The sequence below is a fragment of the Triturus cristatus genome, chromosome 8 (assembly GCF_964204655.1).
Source record: "Triturus cristatus chromosome 8, aTriCri1.1, whole genome shotgun sequence".
Classification (NCBI taxonomy): domain Eukaryota; kingdom Metazoa; phylum Chordata; class Amphibia; order Caudata; family Salamandridae; genus Triturus; species Triturus cristatus.
The window spans coordinates 1,230,349,038-1,230,367,975 of record NC_140591.1 but is presented as its reverse complement, the minus strand read 5'-3'; the positions used below and the strand labels follow the sequence as shown (position 1 = coordinate 1,230,367,975).

The window sequence follows — 18,938 nt, the reverse complement described above, 5'->3', positions numbered from 1 at the left end:
GCAAGCTACACAAACCTGGGAAGTAAAGTGCTAGAAATGACAATAGCTCTCAGGGAAAACTGCACTTCGGGCCTGTTCATTAGATTCAAAGGCTCCTCGTATATAGCTGCGGCTCTGTTTATTTTTAATTCCCAGCCGTGCACTTGTTGTCACAGGGAGGTGTTGAGTCACACTGGAAATGGAATGACGAGCACAGAACTCATCTCCTGAAGAACTTTTTCGGTTTACTCTTTTTTTATTGAGGTTTAAAGTAATATGTTTTTAACAACTTGATTTAACATTTTCAATTCCCAGGCACAGTATTCCATGAGAAAGTATAAATGCTATCGCACAACCCGCATTTCAAGGATAAGGCAACCCTCCACAGCGTAGTTGGGAATGTGCTTGGCTCAGTTCACAATCGCCCTCTCTGTCGTAACCCAAGCATTGGTTAATTCATCCTCCCAAAATGTCTCCCGTTTAGATGCTCAGTTCAGCCAGCCGCGTGGCTGCCTCTAACAGCAATCGCATCTATCAGGGTGGGCAAGGGCTCCTCCCCAGACTACGTTTGACACATGGAATGGGATGCATATTTTCTCGTATTTCAGCATTGTGTCCCGCACCAGGGCAGTCAGCCTTTCCATAGCGGGGTTAGTCCAAACCTAAGTCCACCAGAAGCTAAGAGTCACTGGGGTCGATGATGTTCACCAATGCTATTCCACCACAAGGCAGGTGGCTAGGAGTAATGGAGTGATCAGTCTCTCCGTCGAGGGAAAGAGTGGGGACAACCCCTCATCATCGATCAGGCTAAGCATGGCCAAACCTAGCTCCGGGGGAGATGCAGATTGGTTATTTTCTCACACCCCCATCGCCTGAACCCAGAACTGTTGTGCTAGCGGGCACCCCCACCTCATATGTAGGTATGTCTCTCTTGACAAACCACCCCTCCAGCAAATGTCAGAAGCCTTACCCGTGGCCCTGAGGTTATCAAGTGTTAAGTACCATTGTAGCATGATTTTGAAGAAATTACCATTGAAGCATGATTTTGAAGACATTAACTCTGTGCTAGAGACAAAGAGAAGACTGTGTAGCCTGTCGCCATACAAGTATCCAGTCCCCCTCAGTCAGGTCTAGGTTGAGGTCTTCTGCCCATTTGTGCATGTATGGAAGCTGTGATACTGGGATCTGACTATGTAGCACTCTGCAGAGTCAAGACAGAATTCTGATTGTATCTCCCTCCGTGAACATGTCTTCAATTTTTGTGGTGTCACATGTGCGCTGAGCCCACACATCCGGTTGTCCTGCCCAATGTAAGAGTTGTGTGATCCGGACTAGGTCTCTTGGACCTAGTAAAAAATCGTTGGCACACTGGTCTTCAGTGTTGGGGATCCCCTCCCCTGAGTGTAGCTGACCTAGGCAAAGCATTTCCCCTTCACACCAAGACCAGTAATCCATTTATCCATTATCCCTGGAGGAAAATCAGGTTCCCAGAAATAGGGGTCAAGGCCGAGGGATAAGTTGTCATCCCCTTCGCCCCCTGGGCCTTTGACCAGTAGTGCAAGGTCACTCTTGTGGGCCATCTCAGGGTGAGGGTGGGACCTCTGGCACGGAGAGGGAACCAGAGCAGGTGTTGGAGGAGTACTGGGCTTTATTCTTGCTCCACCCTGCCCTAGGACTCACCACTGCATCCAGAGAGCACCGCACAAAAGCCAGGGAGATCTGGGCCGAAACGACATATTGTTCTATATCAGAATGATTTGCCACTCTTCTGACCTCCTCATCAGAAGGGATCTGTCCCACATCTTCCCATTGATATGTTTTAAGGTATCTGGGCTGACCCGGGGACTCGTATTGGGGGAGAACGAAAAAGATACAGCAGTCTCGGCAGAAAATAAATCTTTACACAGTTTAACCTGCCCACCTTAGAGGTCTCAAATCTGCCCCATCTATGTAAATATTTTAAGAAGACAACCAGAAGGGGCAGGATGTTGCTGGTGAACACCTCCTCAAAAGAAGGTGAAATCGTCACTACCAAGTATCTGATCCTTCTCTGTGACCACCGCAACCCATGTGCTGTCATAACCTTCTCAAGGGCTCAGTTGCTCCCACCTACTCTCATAGCCATCGACTTTTTACAGTTCATACAGAATCCCACCACTTGGTGAAAGTGCTCTAGCTCTTCTAGGAGTGCAGGTAATGCTCTCACTGGATTAGTCAGGAAACATTAAGTGACATCTGCAAAGAGTTCTATTTTCACTGGTCCCTGTTTGGTCAGTAAAACCGTAAACAAAGGTTAGTCAAAACCCTACGGTATAGGGGTTCCATGGTGAGGGAGAAAATCAGGGGTAAGAGGGGCAGCCTTATCGCATACCCCTTGTTAGAGGGATCGACTCAGAAAGGCAGGATTTCACTCGGATTTTCGATGAGGGTCAGGCATAGTTGACTAGTTTAAAGGCCTTCATGTGTGGTCCTATGGATGGGATGTTTTATCAAGGATCTTTATGAGGAATGTCCAGTCAACATGACCGAAGGCTTTCTCTCCGTCAAGTGAGTGAAGAAGTAACTCCATGCCAGTGACACTGCTTTGTCGACCACGTTGAGGTTCATTCTAATATTGTCTCCCATCTGTTTATTTCTGTTATCTCTCTTCCCAGGTTCTCACTAATGTCCAGATCGAGGTCTGACATAGAGACCTCCTCTAAAAAGACATCTTGTTCATCCTTGGGACAGTGGTCCCAGATGTACAGCATGGAGTATCATTGCGTAAATGTCTCCAGAATACTTTAATCAGTTGATTGGGGGTAACCCTAGGAGTCTAACACAGTTTGGATGCAGTGTTGCATTCTATGTGCACTCATTTTATGAGCAAGTAGCCGGTCCACTTTGTCGCCTCGTTTGTAGAATTTGTGTGTCGCCTCTCGCAGTTTGTGCGCAGCATCTATGACCAGGACCGCTTTTAGCTCTTCTCTGGCTCTCCTCAGAGACCTCTGGGTTTTAAGACAAAGTTTTGTTTTAAGTCTGTTTCTAGTTTAGCTATTTCAGCATCTAACTGGGTCCGGGCGAGCCGTAAGAAAACTGAGGTGTGACTAACAAATTCTTCACGTATGACTGCATTAGCAGCGTTCCCTAGGATGGCCCACAACAACTATTCCATCTAATTTTCCTGAAAATAGTTTGTTACTGCTTCTCGCATGTTCCCTTAGAAGACTGCATCCCAGAATACTATTTCATTCACCGACCAGGCGAATAGCACTCCAGGCGGATCATGGGGTGCTATGTTCATTGATATCATGACTGGGGCATGATATGAGAGCACCTGTGTACCTATTGTGAAGGAGTCCACCCAGGAGAGAACCGTTGGAGAAACGAAGACAAATTCAATCCAGGAAAGGGACCGGTGAACATGAGAAAAATGGGTGTAATCTCTTCCACATTATGAAATATCGTGAGGTGCATCTTTTTGTGTTCGTCGCTAGCAAATGAGTCTTCTGAAGAAGAGCAATATCAATTCTCTTCATGGATAGCCTTTGTGAAATTGACATCGTCTTGACAGGGGAGCTGAGACCCTAAACATTCAATGTCGCTATCGTCAACGTCTGTACAGTGAATTGTGTAGGTATAGGCAGAGGAGACGAGGTCATTGCCCTCGATCGTTTCACTCCACCTTCAGGAGAGGGTCTAAGGAAGCTACGCTCAGTGCTGTACTACAGTCTGGTGATAAACATTCTGCTCCTAGAAAAAATCAGAATATAACAACAACAAACATTAAACTAAAGAAAGGCAACATAATGGATACAAGCCAATGAGCACTTGGCAACTGTTTTCAATGTTGGGGCCAGCTTCTGGTGGCACGAGCAAGCTGTTCCTCGCTTCTGCTTTGACGTGGTGAGCCATCTGTACTTTTACATCCTTGTGCTCCCCTCTGGGTGATCCTGTCCATGGAGGGAAAACCTGAGTAGACTTTTGTTGGAGGGCCATCTAAAGGGCCCTCCAACAAAAGTCTACTCAGGTTTTCCCTGGTCATAGCGGGTCAGGTGATCAGGGAGTGCAGCTCTTACCCTCTCGAGGATGAGGGAGAGGACTGCCATTTTTTGTGAGCTTCATGTCTTCTCTCTTTCCTCGTTTGTCACCTTCTCCACCCAGGGCAAAATCAATCTAGCTTTACATCCACGAGACAGGGATCCTCTTCCAAGCCAAACAGCGCAACAGCCTCTTCATGTGTACTAATCATGGCCGGCTTTTCTTTGTATCACAAAAGCAGTAGTGTCAGAAATCACCACTGGTAGGGGATTTTGTGGTCCTGAAAGTAGTCCGAGGCTATTTTTAGGTTGAGCTATTCTGAGAGGCATCGTGTATTTAGTACATAGGCTTTAAGTCAGCCTATCGCTTGTCATTGGCTGTTTCAGGTGCCTTTCTACATTCCTTAATTGCAAATGGTAAAGTGTGCCTATTTGTCCCTCTTGTTGGTCTATTATTCCCTCTCATAGCGACTGGCCCTTTTATAGGACTCATTTCACTTCTCCCCATTTCAGTTTGTTTGTGCACTATTTTTTCTGATTGCCTGCCTCGTGTTCTGGAAATGTTGCAAACGTAAGCAGCTAACCGGTGTTACTGCTTTCCCCACCCACCCACTGTTTCTCTGTGTGTTCTCCCCTTAGCACCTTAGCTTTCACTTTTCATCTACAGAGCCCGTGTCACTGAAGATCGAGTTGAGCAGTCACAATGTAAGAAATTTGACTTAACTTGCTAGCTTCCTTTCACCCAATCTTTTGTTCTTAGCATTATATGTGTTTCACTTGCTTGGAGCTCTGTTGTTCTGTTTCTGTAAGCAGGGCTGTAAATCTTGTTCTTTATCTGGTCACAAATGTGGCAGCTGAGTCTCTGCTCCCAGTGGTAATTCCCCTTTCTTATTCCTCTAGGTAGTGAAGCATCTGCATCTCTGTTCCCAGTTGTAATTCTTCATTCTTAGTCCTCAAGGTAGTGCTGCAGCTGCTTCTCTGGTCCCAGTGGTAATTCCTCATTCTAAATCCTCTAGGCAGTGCTGCAGCTGTGTCTGATTTAAAACGTCCACTACACTCCAAACCAAAACACATAGATAAAAGACATTGTCATTCACAAAGCCAATAGCCCTAACTCTGACAAATGCGAGACCTACTGTATTGCAAATGCTTGTTAGTGATTTACGGTTGGCCAGGGTCAGGGCAGACACATCTTAAAACAGCACTAGTAACGAACTTCGAAACACGATCGGTTCCACCCGTCTTGCCGATGTGATGATTTCCTCCTTTTGGCTGAAAAAGTGGACTCGTTTTAGGACATCCGGTGTCAGCTTGTTTGTCAGTTGGCATGTATTATAGACTCTATGAATGTGATCAAGTTCTATTGGCCTGCTAGGAGTGCCTTGCAATATAGATCGAAACAAATCCTGAACATATTTCAGTAGTTTCCCATACATGAGAGAGAAGTGGGAGAGGGTACCCAAGGTGTTCACCATGGGCACTCACAAATATTTGCTCAGGGGCCACAAAGTAAGGTCTGGGGTGTGTCCGAGGGCTGCACTGATGCCTGCAGGGTGGTGGTAGGGAGTCTGGGTGGGTCAGGGATTGTGTAAGGAGGTGGTCTAAAAACATGCTATAAAAAACATGCAAGCATTTATTTACAGGTTAATAAATGCTTGCCTGTTCATTTAACATTTTTTTCTGAATATTAGTGCTCAGCAACTAAACAGCAGCTCGTGCTGCTGTTCACCACGGGGCGGGGCCGCATGTACAGGTCAAGAGGGCTGCAATCAGCCCCCGGGACGTACTTTGAGTATCACTGGTGTACACGATTACTACAGCTTTCCCCTCGAAGGCCCACAGGAACCAAGGCTAAGGCACTGACAAGGATCCATCTCCTGGTAGCAAGTACATAGACATCACCGCAATTTTAAATTCAGTCTGTATGACATCACTCAAAAGGACTTTTGTTTGAGTTTACAAAGTAAGATCTCACTGAAATAACACTCATTCATTTAAAAAAAATTCTAGCGAGCTGCTCTTGATCACTTCAAAACGCTATTGTTGAACATGAAGAAAAGCACAAAGGGAAGAAAGTCGAATCGATGAAGAATATATTTTATATACAAGGGGCTATATTCCTGTTAAAAGCCTATTCTGAAATGCAGCTGCGACCTGTTTCCTAGAAACATAGTTCTAAAGAAGGAAGTTGTGTCCAAGTGTTCTCAGTGGGGTGTGGTGAAGTGCATATCAGATCACACTCTTTCACTTTCTTTTAAAGATCTTCAAGGATGTTGGTTACTTTACAAAATACAGTGTCTCCTCCCACAGGTAGGCATGTCATACCAAAATTCTCTCCCTTCCCATTGCACTTTAACCCACCATCTCGCAATGCTTGTCACATCTTGTATTTTAACAGGGTATGCCATCTTGATTGTTGTTAAATATGGGATCACACCCTCAAAATCTTACTAAGATATGCCCCTGAAGGAAACTTGCACCAGAAGCAGTTTTCCAGGTGTAATCCAAGTAAAGCCCTTTTTCTAGGATAAGAGACACACACATATTATATATATATATATATATATTCACTTAAAAAACCATAGGTTTCACACATGTTATAGTTAGCTGGACATTTCACTCGTGAAAAACCATTGAAATTCCTCCGTTATAGTTAGTGCAGGCAACTATAACTCACGCGACCGCAATCCTCTGCTGATGACGTCAGATATTACATCACTGTATTTAGACACTTATTTACCCATGTCTTCTTCCATTAATTTTTAGCTATACATATATTACAAATATGTTTTTTTCAGAAAGACACATATGTCATCAGTGATGTAATATCTGACGTCATCAGCAGAGGATTGCGGTCGCGTGAGTTATAGTTGCCTGCACTAACTATAACGGGGGAATTTCAATGGTTTTTCACGAGTGAAATGTCCAGCTAACTATAACATGTGTGAAACCTATGGTTTTTTAAGTGAATTTGCAAGGTTTTTTAAATGCTAATTCCTAACTATAACGTGTGTGAAACCTATGTTTTTTTCAGTGAATTTGTACGGTTTTTTAAATGCTAAGTTATGTATTTATTTATTTATTATTTTTTTTAAGGTTTTTCACCGTGCGCGCACGGTGAGCGCCTATAGATATATATATTGATTTAAATGCTATTTTCTCAGGAAATACTGAACAGATTTACACCAGACCTGCAAAAGGCACATCCCTGACCTGAGGACTACCTCTCTGCCAAATTTCAAGTAATTCTGTTCAGCCGTTCGGGCTGTAGCTTGGACTAAAGGTCCTATGGAAAAATGCATGGGGAAAACGCGTTTTGGGACCCCCCTTTTTCTCAGCCCCCGCTTGACGAATCCCCCCGAGACTTTCAAGGAAGGAGCGGAGCGCCCCACCTATTTTGAAAATTTCGCGAGGATTCGTCAATCGGCGCCAAAGTTATTCCAAATAGAATGTTGCGGATTTCCTATGGAGACACGGTCCTAACTATAACTATCTACTGGCGACCGCCAGTAGACAATATATATATATAAATATATATATATATATATATATATATCTCATTAGAACCAACGTTTCAAATAAGTGCACTCTCAGAAACACAAAACTCCGTACCAAGGTGAAATCGCCGTTTATTCACGACGCGTTTCGCTCGCCCTCGAGCTTGATCACGTGAATGTAGGCTAACGAATGGCAATGCAGTTAAATAGAAAACAACAACAGTCATTGAAAGATGGACTAATGTGCTGGGTGCAGCGGACATCTTGTAACGGTGTGAATACACTTGAAAGAACTGTCCCCAACATCGTCTCAGTGACCAGATAGCGTGAAATACAATATCTTAGCAATTGGCGCTGCGTGTTGTCACAAAGACTGACTAATTTGAACAGTGGAACCACAATAATTATGAGTGTACTATGCTCTGTGTTAAAAATAAAATAAAATAAAATAAAATCAAACAAAATAAAATAAAATAAAACACAGATGTGTTGAAGCTTGCATTCTCAAAATAGACAAAATGAGATAAGAGAAACCTGTGATCCGCATGATTTGCAGTTCACACTGGAAAAATGCAAAATACTGACTAGTGGGGGTCTAGTGCCCCGTGTTGTACACGACGAGCATCTCAAGCATCAGTCAGTTACATCTCATGGGGTTATAGTATTTTATACGGTTCCAAAGTCCAAAAGAAATGTCCATCTTGATCACGTTGTCATAAAGGATATACATAATGCATAAAATGACATTGAAAGGGAAATACCAAAGCGTCATCCTCATGTGCTCGTGTTTACAATGATGAAGTTGCAAACATTTCTGCCATCCGAAAAAATAAAAGAAAAAGTGAGTAATGTACAGGTTCCTGTGTCATGTGAGGAAATGATAAATATCTTGTGCTGATGAAATTTGATAGAAGGGCCAAGTCCTTGGCTCAAGTGACTAAAAAGAAACACAGGAAACAAAAATTAGAAAAGAAGATAAAAGAGGAAGAGCATACAGTCATAGAGCAAAGGATAGTAACAGGTAGTAAGTATCTACGATAGTGACACCCTCATAAATAAAGGGAGGGGATAACATGACTCGCACTAATAGCAGCCACCCATCCAGCAATGTGACTATAACGTATGCCAAGTGTGTCAATGTCATCAATGTTGAGATCTTTGTTGCTACCAACTGGGGTCCCCCGTGCTGTACTCATGTTGGTGTTCCCTTTAAGGTTGTGCCATTTGTTAAGTTTAAGTTTACGCACGTATTTAAATAGATCTATCCTGGTGTTGGTATAATTAGAGGGAAAGGACGGACAAAAGGCCAAGAAGCGCATTCTGGAACATGCCAGGGCCATAAAAAAAAAAATCAGGACCCCAAATACCCAGTAGCGCGTCATTTCAGAGAGACACATTGCTCAAACACCAATGACATGAGTTTCTTCATCCTAGAACAGATTGAAAAACATCCTAGGGGGGGGAATAGGCTACTCATGTTAAGGCAAAGAGAGTCGAAATACATCATAGACTTTCAAACGAAAAATCCCACTGGATTGAACCAGGACGAGGAGATGTCAATACACCTTAAAGAATGATCCTGTTGACACCCAGACAACACCCGGGCGTGTCATTCTTGTACATACATACATCTCTGTATTTACATTTTAGTGCGAACCTGGAGCTTCTCATCATTGCAGTTGTCTTGCTTTTCATATTTAGTTTCTCTTTCCAGACATCTGTTCATTTGAACATGGGATGTTTTTTATAACTAGCCGTGGCATACGTTATAGTCACATTGCTGGATGGGTGGCTGCTATTAGTGCGAGTCATGTTATCCCCTCCCTTTATTTATGAGGGTGTCACTATCGTAGATACTTACTACCTGTTACTATCCTTTGCTCTATGACTGTATGCTCTTCCTCTTTTATCTTCTTTTCTAATTTTTGTTTCCTGTGTTTCTTTTTAGTCACTTGAGCCAAGGACTTGGCCCTTCTATCAAATTTCATCAGCACAAGATATTTATCATTTCCTCACATGACACAGGAACCTGTACATTACTCACTTTTTCTTTTATTTTTTCGGATGGCAGAAATGTTTGCAACTTCATCATTGTAAACACGAGCACATGAGGATGACGCTTTGGTATTTCCCTTTCAATGTCATTTTATGCATTATGTATATCCTTTATGACAACGTGATCAAGATGGACATTTCTTTTGGACTTTGGAACCGTATAAAATACTATAACCCCATGAGAGCTTCAACACATCTGTGTTTTATTTTATTTTATTTTGTTTGATTTTATTTTATTTTATTTTATTTTTAACACAGAGCATAGTACACTTATAATTATTGTGGTTCCACTGTTCAAATTAGTCAGTCTTTGTGACAACACGCAGCGCCAATTGCTAAGATATTGTATTTCACGCTATCTGGTCACTGAGACGATGTTGGGGACAGTTCTTTCAAGTGTATTCACACCGTTACAAGATGTCCGCTGCACCCAGCACATTAGTCCATCTTTCAATGACTGTTGTTGTTTTCTATTTAACTGCATTGCCATTCGTTAGCCTACATTCACGTGATCAAGCTCGAGGGCGAGCGAAACGCGTTGTGAATAAACGGCGATTTCACCTTGGTACGGAGTTTTGTGTTTCTGAGAGTGCACTTATTTGAAACGTTGGTTCTAATGAGATTACGAACCGGATTTCCCTGCCGGTGTGTGCACCACTCTACGTGGGTCCCAAGCCGTCCGGAAGGGGAGAAGCGCTTTTTGGATATATATATATATATATATATATATATATATATATATATATATATATATATATATATATATATATATATATATATATATTCACTTAAAAAACCATCGGTTTCACACAAGTTATAGTTAGCTGTACATTTCACTCGTAAAAAACCAATGAAATTCCACGTTATAGTTAGATCAGGTAACTATAACTCGCGCGCCCGCAATCCACTGCTCATGAAGTCACATATTACATCACTCATGACATGGTCAGTGGCATCACTCATGAGATCACTGATGACATCATCCTTTTGATAGAGTGGCGGTCGCGCAAGTTATAGTTACCTGATCTAACTATAACGTGGAATTTCATTGGTTTTTTACGAGTGAAATGTACAGCTAACTATAACTTGTGTGAAACCTATGGTTTTTTAAGTGAATTTGCAAGGTTTTTTAAATGCTAATTCCTAACTATAACGTGTGTGAAACCTATGGTTTTTTCAGTGAATTTGTACGGTTTTTTAAATGCTAAGTTATGTATTTATTTTTAATTTTGCGCGCACGGTGCGCTTCGCTTGGCGCACCGTGCGCGCGCTGTGGGCACTCGGTGCGCTTCGCGCACCGAGCGCCAACGTTCCGCATTTCGTACCGTGCACGCCTCGCCATTTTTTACAAAATATCAATTGTTTTTTCTCCCTTGGGGGTCCTTAGATTTATATATTAAATGTGATTGGTAATTTTTTTTAATTTTTTTTTACCGTACGCGTACGGTAAGCTTACCGTACGCGCACTCCGCGTTTTTTTTTTTAATTTTTAAATTTATTTTTCATACTTTTTGGTCCTTCGTGAACCCCCTGACGAACGCTAGGGGGTCTGCAACTCTCTTCGTTGCCCCCTTTTCATGTTATCAACCTTTGTTTTTCAGTGCGAGAGACAGAAAATGGCGGCCGATACTTTCTGATTTCGACCGATTCGAATGTTTACAGTCATGTAACCACCAATCAGAATTGAGCTCGCGCACGGCACCGTACGCGTACGGTAAGCTTACCGTAAGCGCACGGAGCGTGCTTACAGATATATATATTGATTTAAATGCTATTTTCTCAGGACCTACTGAACAGATTTACACCAGACCTGCAAAAGGCACATCCCTGACCTGAGGACTACCTCTCTGTCCAATTTCAAGTAATTCTGTTCAGCCGTTCGGCTGTAGCTCGGACTAAAGGTCCTATGCGAAAATGCATGGGGAAAACACGTTTTGGGACCCCCCTTTTTTCTCAGCCCCCGCTTGACGAATCCCCCCGAGACTTTCAGGGTAGGAGCGGAGCGTAGCGCCCCATTAGTTTTGAAAAATTCGCGAGGATTCGTCAACCGGCGCTAAAGTTATTCCAAATAGAATGTTGCGGATTTCCTATGGAAAAACGGTCCTAACTATAACTATCTACTGGCGACCGCCAGTAGATAATATATATATCACCATCAAAAAGGTTGCCCCATTTATATATATATCTAACACAATCCCAAATTCGTCTTTTAAAAATGGTCGGGCAAAGAGTCCAAAATTGAAAAGTGCTTTATTGTCCGTTACATGCCCTTATGGCACGTTTCGCCCACCGTCTGCTGCCTTGATCACATGTCATATATAAACACACATGCACACACCCACATATATGCAGGTGCGAAATAAAAATCAAGAAGAAATACACTTGTTAACTTTTCTTTTTTTCTCAACAAGAAAAATATTTTCCCCCTTGTGAAACCCCTTCCTCAACACCCCACCAATTTCGGGGTGCTCCCTCTACCGTCTCACCATGGAAAGGTATTGTACCTTTACAGTAGTAAATCTCTGATGAGTTGGAGTAAAGCTCTGGCCATTTTCAAGGTAGTTGATCTGTAAAGGGTTTGTGACTACCCAGAGAAGTGTAAGCTTGTGGATGTGCAAAAACTTCCAAGGCATTTCCGACCTGGAACACTCAATTCCCACCTAGTGGAGGAGATGTACTCATTCACAAACGTCCGTGTGAGTAAATAATTTTACAAGGCAAAACCTACATTTGTGAATTACAAAAGTGGCTTTGCACTGACAAAAAAATCTGCTTGTATCTTGCACTTAAACATACACCTGCAAAATGGCTAATGTTCAACTAGATGGCACATAACTAGTTTCTAGTAACCAAGGAGGGAACAGGGCCAAAGGGTCAAGTCACAGTTGTCTGTCAGAACATTGATAACAAAAATATAATCTGCCATAATTATTGTGGCCTAACTATTGTTAGCAAAACAAAATCACCATACTGGTTGTAGATTAACATGCAGCACAACAACAGCCCTTGTTCTGCTTCAGTAAGATACCTAATTGTATTGAAAATCATCAGGTGCGCTATTTAGGGGCATCCTTTTGTAGCACTTGCAACCCACTGCTTTAGCCCTCTGTATTTAACTTTCTCAAATTAGCACCTTCTTAGATCTGTGCCCCATCACTGGGGTCAAATGCCATGTTGTGTTGCTTCCTGTTAAGTCCTCAGGGACCAAGGGTCATATGACTTCACTTACAATGACTCTGTTTTGTTGAAATGTTGACACGTTTTAGGCAACTCCTTTTCTTCAGTGTCCACTCTCACTCCCACAAGCATTAATAACAATTACTCGAAATGTGAGGGCGGTAGCTACACTTCATCTGTGCTTTGCAACCATCAGTACAGCAAAACCACAAAGATGTTTAACTTTATACAATGTGAGAAGCATCATTTCTGTTACTTCTGGGAATATCACATTTCATTCTCATTGATGTATTTATTTACATTACTGTTGCACTTCTTATTTAATTGGTTGTATAGAATGCCCCACCACCCTGTTTTGCAGTTTAGTGTTGTACAGAATATATGTTTGCAAATGTAATGGTACATTATTTTTTGAAAACCCTACAATAAGAACTACAAGTTTTCCACCTTTATTAGTTGAACATAGACACAAATTTGTGATTAAGTTACAAAGATTCTACAGTAGCAATTTCTCACTCTCTACCTAGAGCCCCAAGAACTCACAGATAACAGCAACGAAATTCAATATGCCTACAATACATTACTCTCCTTGAAGCTCTGCTCTGCTCAGCCACTACCTCAAAAATTCCTCAAACACAGCCTGCACTTCCTCAAGATTGGGATGCCCAACACCTACCTGAAGCGTAAACCCAGAAAGACAGAATTCCTGTAACCTGGCAAGAATGACAGTCAAGAAATAGTACCAACCTGGCCCAATTACATGAAACTTGATGACTTTGAACCTCACCTGATTTCACTGAATGCTAAGTCATTGGATTCATCCTGAACAGAAACCTCACACTCATGGAACAAATTTCCAGTCAAACAATGACAGACTGTTACCAGCTCGGTCTTCTAAAGAAAGTGAAACCATTTCTTGCAGAAAGTGACTTCCGTACTTCTGTTCAAGGCCTCATACCCTCGCATCAGGATGGTGGTAATGCCCTGCTATATGGCCTACGAGACTCCATATTGCCTCCCCCCCTTGTTAAGGGCATTCTGCACGCTGCAGCACATATCTCATCCAGGGCCTGGAGAAATGACCAAATCACCCCATACTGATAGAACTCCACTGGCACCCCTTGCCTCCCCACACCATCTTCAAAACCAGCTGCATCATTTACAAGACCATCACGACCCATGCCCCTCTTGCGTTGCAGGCAAGCTCACTATCTCTGGTGGGTCTCAGCAGGCCCACAGACAGAACACTATCAGACTGGAGGCTAAGAAGAGTAAAAAAACAAAAAAACAAGGCAGAAGCCTTTTTCCATCTATGCAGCCAGGATCTGAAACAACATACATGTATCCATCAGGACTGCCTCAAAGCTGGTCAAATTATGAACAAGGTAAAGCTGTAACTCTTTAAGGAAAACAACATCATAATACAGCAACAGTAACCTTCTGCTCCCACAACTCAGCTACATTACCTCGTTGTCTGTATTTTTGCCTTTGGTCCTGTACAGAACACCTCTTCTTTTTGGCTAGCTTAGTGCATTACACATCATACTACATGTATAGATACATATACATTTATAGTTCATAAATATTTGAATCCAATCTGTATTATTTGCTTCTTAGGCTTACAAAATACAGCAGAATTCCTATACATTTCTTTTTTGATTTTTTTTTATTCTGCACGCATTATTTTCCTCAGACCAGTTACACCATATAACAAAAATGCAATCAGGAAACCAGAAAAGGCACTGGGTTTTCACTAATAGACAAAAACCCCTGAATCATCTGAAAGCTAGAGTTCCCCAGCTCCTGTGCAATCATTGCTTGTAAATCGGACTGTTACTGCTGAAATCCAATCTACGACGGCGTAATGACGCTTGTCTTTATCACGCCATCGCATTACTGAGTCAGAGCTATCTCAGTTTATTCACTTTTGTGATTGGCTGCTGCTAATTTCCCTTTAACAGCCTCTCCTTACTTCATGTCTCACATCACCCAACAAGGAAGAAGGTCCGCACGTGGTGAATCGCACTTTTGCCGAGATTTACGTTCTCCCGCGACCACCGCCGGGTGGTTTCACAAATTTACATTAATCCCAGTGATAGGGCAAATACCGCAGGGGGAAATTACCCCCGAGCAGAGATAAATACAGTCATCTAAATACATGTCCCCATGCGTTTTGGAGCAAATTACCACCGGGACACGTCGCCTGGCAATACAATTTATAACCAGGCGGTAAAAATACAACTGCCCAAATACTTGTTTCAATTGCTGTGCTACGGACAGGACAACTGCAGAACAAAACGTGTGCGCTTCTCTATGGAGCGCACAGTGGCCACGCAGAAACAAAGACTGATGTTGCCGAAGTTGTCTGTCATTTTTATCCAGTTCGTTTTTGGCAATAGATTCAATAATGTTCTTGCAATATTTGAGCCTGTAAGCGGGTCTGTTAGAGATAGTATAAATAATAGACGGTAGTACAGCAACTGCCAGCAGTGGTAATTTTGCCACCGCTATGTTAGGTTTTACCATGAAGGGGAATTTTTTCCCACGGTAATGCTTGGGCATGGCGGTAAAACAAATTACCACCAGCGGTATTCACACTGCCCCTTCCAAAGCACCGGCCTTCAGATGCCCCCACATTTCGAAGACTGGCTTTATGCCTAGTGCTCAAACACTGAACGCTAGCGGCTACACTTAATGTGGGTGTTTAGACCTGGGAGTAAATGTAGCTTTATTCACAGGTCAGCCCGGGCGTGTCACACACATACGCCATGTAGTATTCATGAGATCTCATGGCATTACTATCAGTACATAGTCTGCCGATTAAATGGATGATTTCTGGTCAAGGCGGCTGCACTACACACCTGTTTGAGAAAACAGGAAATAGAAACTCCAGCGACATGCGCACATAAACGAACATTTTGAAAAAAACCCACAAACTAAGTAAAATTACAAAAGAAAGCACTTTATGGAACTTCAGACATCGAATAAACCCACATTGTCAATACTGAATAGGACCAACCCCCCCCCCTGTCCTTCTCAAATTACTTATTTTCACCTCACAGAGCTCGCAGGGTGCTTGTCGCACCTGAGACAAATACGAACGCGGAATTAGATTCCGCTGGCGTGCGCAAGGTAAGGTCGAACGTACGTACCTCGTCTGGAACGGGAAGAGAAATGCCGCTTTGTGTTCACCCTACCATTCCCTGTCCGTGTTACGGGACCAGCGGGTCCCGAAAGCGCTGGCTTCGAACCTGACAAACCAGCTCCGGCGTCCCAGAGATCTGTTGACACGCTGCCCACACCCAGCCGCGCGGTGGAATGTTTCCCTGCCCTTCGGTCGCAGTCAGCTGGCAGGCAGCACTAGCAGGAAGCGCCCGCAGCAGCGAATGAGCAGCAAAGGCGACATGCCGCGCGCTACCGAGCCTGTTCGTGTTGTACAAGCCATGGCAGGGCTGGAGGCTTCATTGGAAAGTCGCATTTGGCAAACTTTGAAGGTAGCAACTTTCCCAGTTCCTTATAAAATAATGTTTCTCGAAACACATCCGGTTCGTTAATCCTGCGTAAAAGATGACAACATATAATGGACTACTTTACGAGTATTTTTGAGTCTGCATGTGCCAATAATGGGGACACTCGTTGGAATATGAAAGAAAAGGGAGAAACGTGGCTTACGCCCCCTGGAGCAGCGGCACTTAAGATTGGTACAGGGTCCACCTTCTCTTGAGGGTGGATTTATACAATACTTGTTTGGGGAAGACCTCCTAACACACAGAAATATGTGTACATATTTTGTCACGTTTAAGACAGGTGACGGCATATCTCACTTCCAATTTGTCTTACTTACCAAGTTACCAGTAAGGCACTTGTCCGGAAATTGACCAGCAAACGAGTCGTTCTTGGCCCTTATTGCATAAAGAATTATAGTTCTGTAGCTGCTAAAAATTGATTTGTTTTCACAGAGGGGTTCTAGGTGTTAAAGACAACTAGACATAATCTCAGATTGTCTTTTTTTTTACAGCTAACCTTTTACATTACCACCGTTGGTAACAACTACCACTTTCCTGCGTCACTGTCTGGTGCCTTCCTCGCCATTCCAACCAGACAGCTCTGAGAGAAATGCCATGTCTGATGTCCGTCTGCATGGATCTGCGACAGGTAATATGTGCTTGGGAATGGAGAGCATTGGCTGCAATTCTATGGAAATGTAAGGAAAGTGGGAGAAAGACATCCGTAGCATACCATTCCTCGCATCTTTCGGTCTCAAGAAACCTGGGGCCCGATTCACAAAGGTAAAGTTAGACTTCTGGTCTAAGTTTAGACCAAAAACCTAACTTTAATACTTTTTGGCATTTACAAAGATAAGTTATGCGCAGTATCTTTACAGCTGCAGGGTTTCCACACTTGGGGCAGAATCTTCACACTCGAGGTAGAGATTCCGCCCAAGTGTGGAAACTCCTCTTTGAGTGAGGAAACTCCGACTCGTAACTTACCTTGTGAATACCGAAAAGTAGCAAAGTTAGATTTTTGGTCTAATTTTAGACCAAAAATCTAACTTTGCCTTGGTGAATCAGGCCCCGGGTTGGGAGGCACATCAGGACTAGCACTTCCAAGACTTCCATCAGGTCACTGAAATTTGATACAAGGATAGGAAGGACCAGGAAGTGGCAACCTTTCCACCGGACATCACAGCCAGGGCTTAATTAGTAGTAGAATAAGTGCCGGTGCTCAAAGGTCTGCTCAGAAATCCGTGTCTGGCACCGGCACATGGAATTCCAAGGCTGAATAGCCCAGAAATCTCCTCATTCCTCTGTTCTCAACTAACAGACCCCCCCCCGCCCCTTTATCTCCAACTTGAAGTTTTCTGCTTTCTCCCTTTGTGACTGTGTTTCCATTTGTCCCTTTCTGCTTTTTTCACCTTTCTGCAATTCCTTCTCTTACGCTCGAGAAATATCTGATGAGGAAAAAGTATGGGTTCCCAAAAATGAGTACCGGTGAGCCACAATGACAACCATAATTTTTTTTTTTTGCTGCTGTGATGTAACATTAGTGTATTGCCAGATTTCAGATGAGGGATTCACGCTAATGATTTGCTGCAGAAGTCCATCACAATGAATGAATATAAGCCGTTTGGCAGAAGGTAATCTTAATCCAATGGATGTGGAAGTCTGGATGTAAAAGCAATTACTGTCGGTGGGATGTACTTAAGGCATCAACAAGATAATGGGCCATTTTTGCATTGTATATTTTTGCGTTTTGGTATATCTTGTGAAAATGAGACGTGGCTAGCCGCCCGTCTAGTGGTGTTCCCTTGGCAGAGTATCCCACTAATGGCAGTTTCCACCACTGTCTGTCACAAATACTTTTATAGTTGGTACATTTAGGGTGGCACTCTCTGGGCATGAGAGTCTTTCTTACATTCTTCTGCACTGGCATTTCACAAATTACATATGGCCAATAAGCGAATGGGAGTATCCCCACGGTCTGTCACCCATCTTCCTGAAGCACTAGAACCACAAACTGTGATATTCCATATAATATACTCAGAGAACCTTTACTTTTTTACATTTATTACAGAACCTAGGGGGCTCCTTCTTGGGATACACACATCCTCGTCCACTTAAGTGGCATGCTTAATCATCAGGTCGTGCTCCATGTTGGGTGGGGGTGTGCAACACCCAACTGATTCTAGAAAGAGCGCTTTTAAGAAAACTTTCTCTCATCAATGGGCCTCCACAAATGCAGTGGCTTAAGATCTTTTTAGACAGGACAAAGTCAGTTGTCTAAAACTAACTGAGGATATTATGGAGACTCTTTTTTTATTCTATTTTTACTAACCACAGCAAGGATAAAAAAAAGGGTATGGGGACTTTTGGGAAGTAATAACCCCTAAAGTCCTCGATTATGAAGTGATCAACATGTTTCTGCCATATTGCACAGCCGGGTCATCGGCATTTGTCAGGACATAGTCGAGTTAAGCCCTAATCGAAATATAGCTGTCTGTAGGGATACACAGTTTTTAATAGTGGGGCAAACACATATAAACGTACACATATATAAGACATAAACAAATATGGCTATATTAAACCCGTAACTCTGGAGATTCTTTGAAGCTGTGTAAAAATAATAGGACAAAAAATCCTTGATGACGTTGCGGTCAAGGCTACTTTACCCATATTCACATTGAAAATATATGTCTATCACCTCACCACCA

At 42.8% G+C, this 18,938-nt stretch overlaps 1 protein-coding gene across 2 annotated transcripts in view; it reads right to left on the bottom strand.

The window, feature by feature from the left end:
* Positions 1-16,086, bottom strand: part of SYTL5 (synaptotagmin like 5) — a 725,724-nt gene extending 709,638 nt beyond the window's left edge. Inside the window, exon 1 of one of the 2 annotated variants that reach the window (XM_085622910.1) lies at positions 15,880-16,086. The gene's annotated coding sequence lies outside the window, so the exon portion shown is untranslated. The remainder of the gene's footprint in view (positions 1-15,879) is intronic. The other variant, XM_085622911.1, reaches the window with a different exon arrangement.
* Between the last annotated feature and the right edge of the window lie 2,852 nt (positions 16,087-18,938).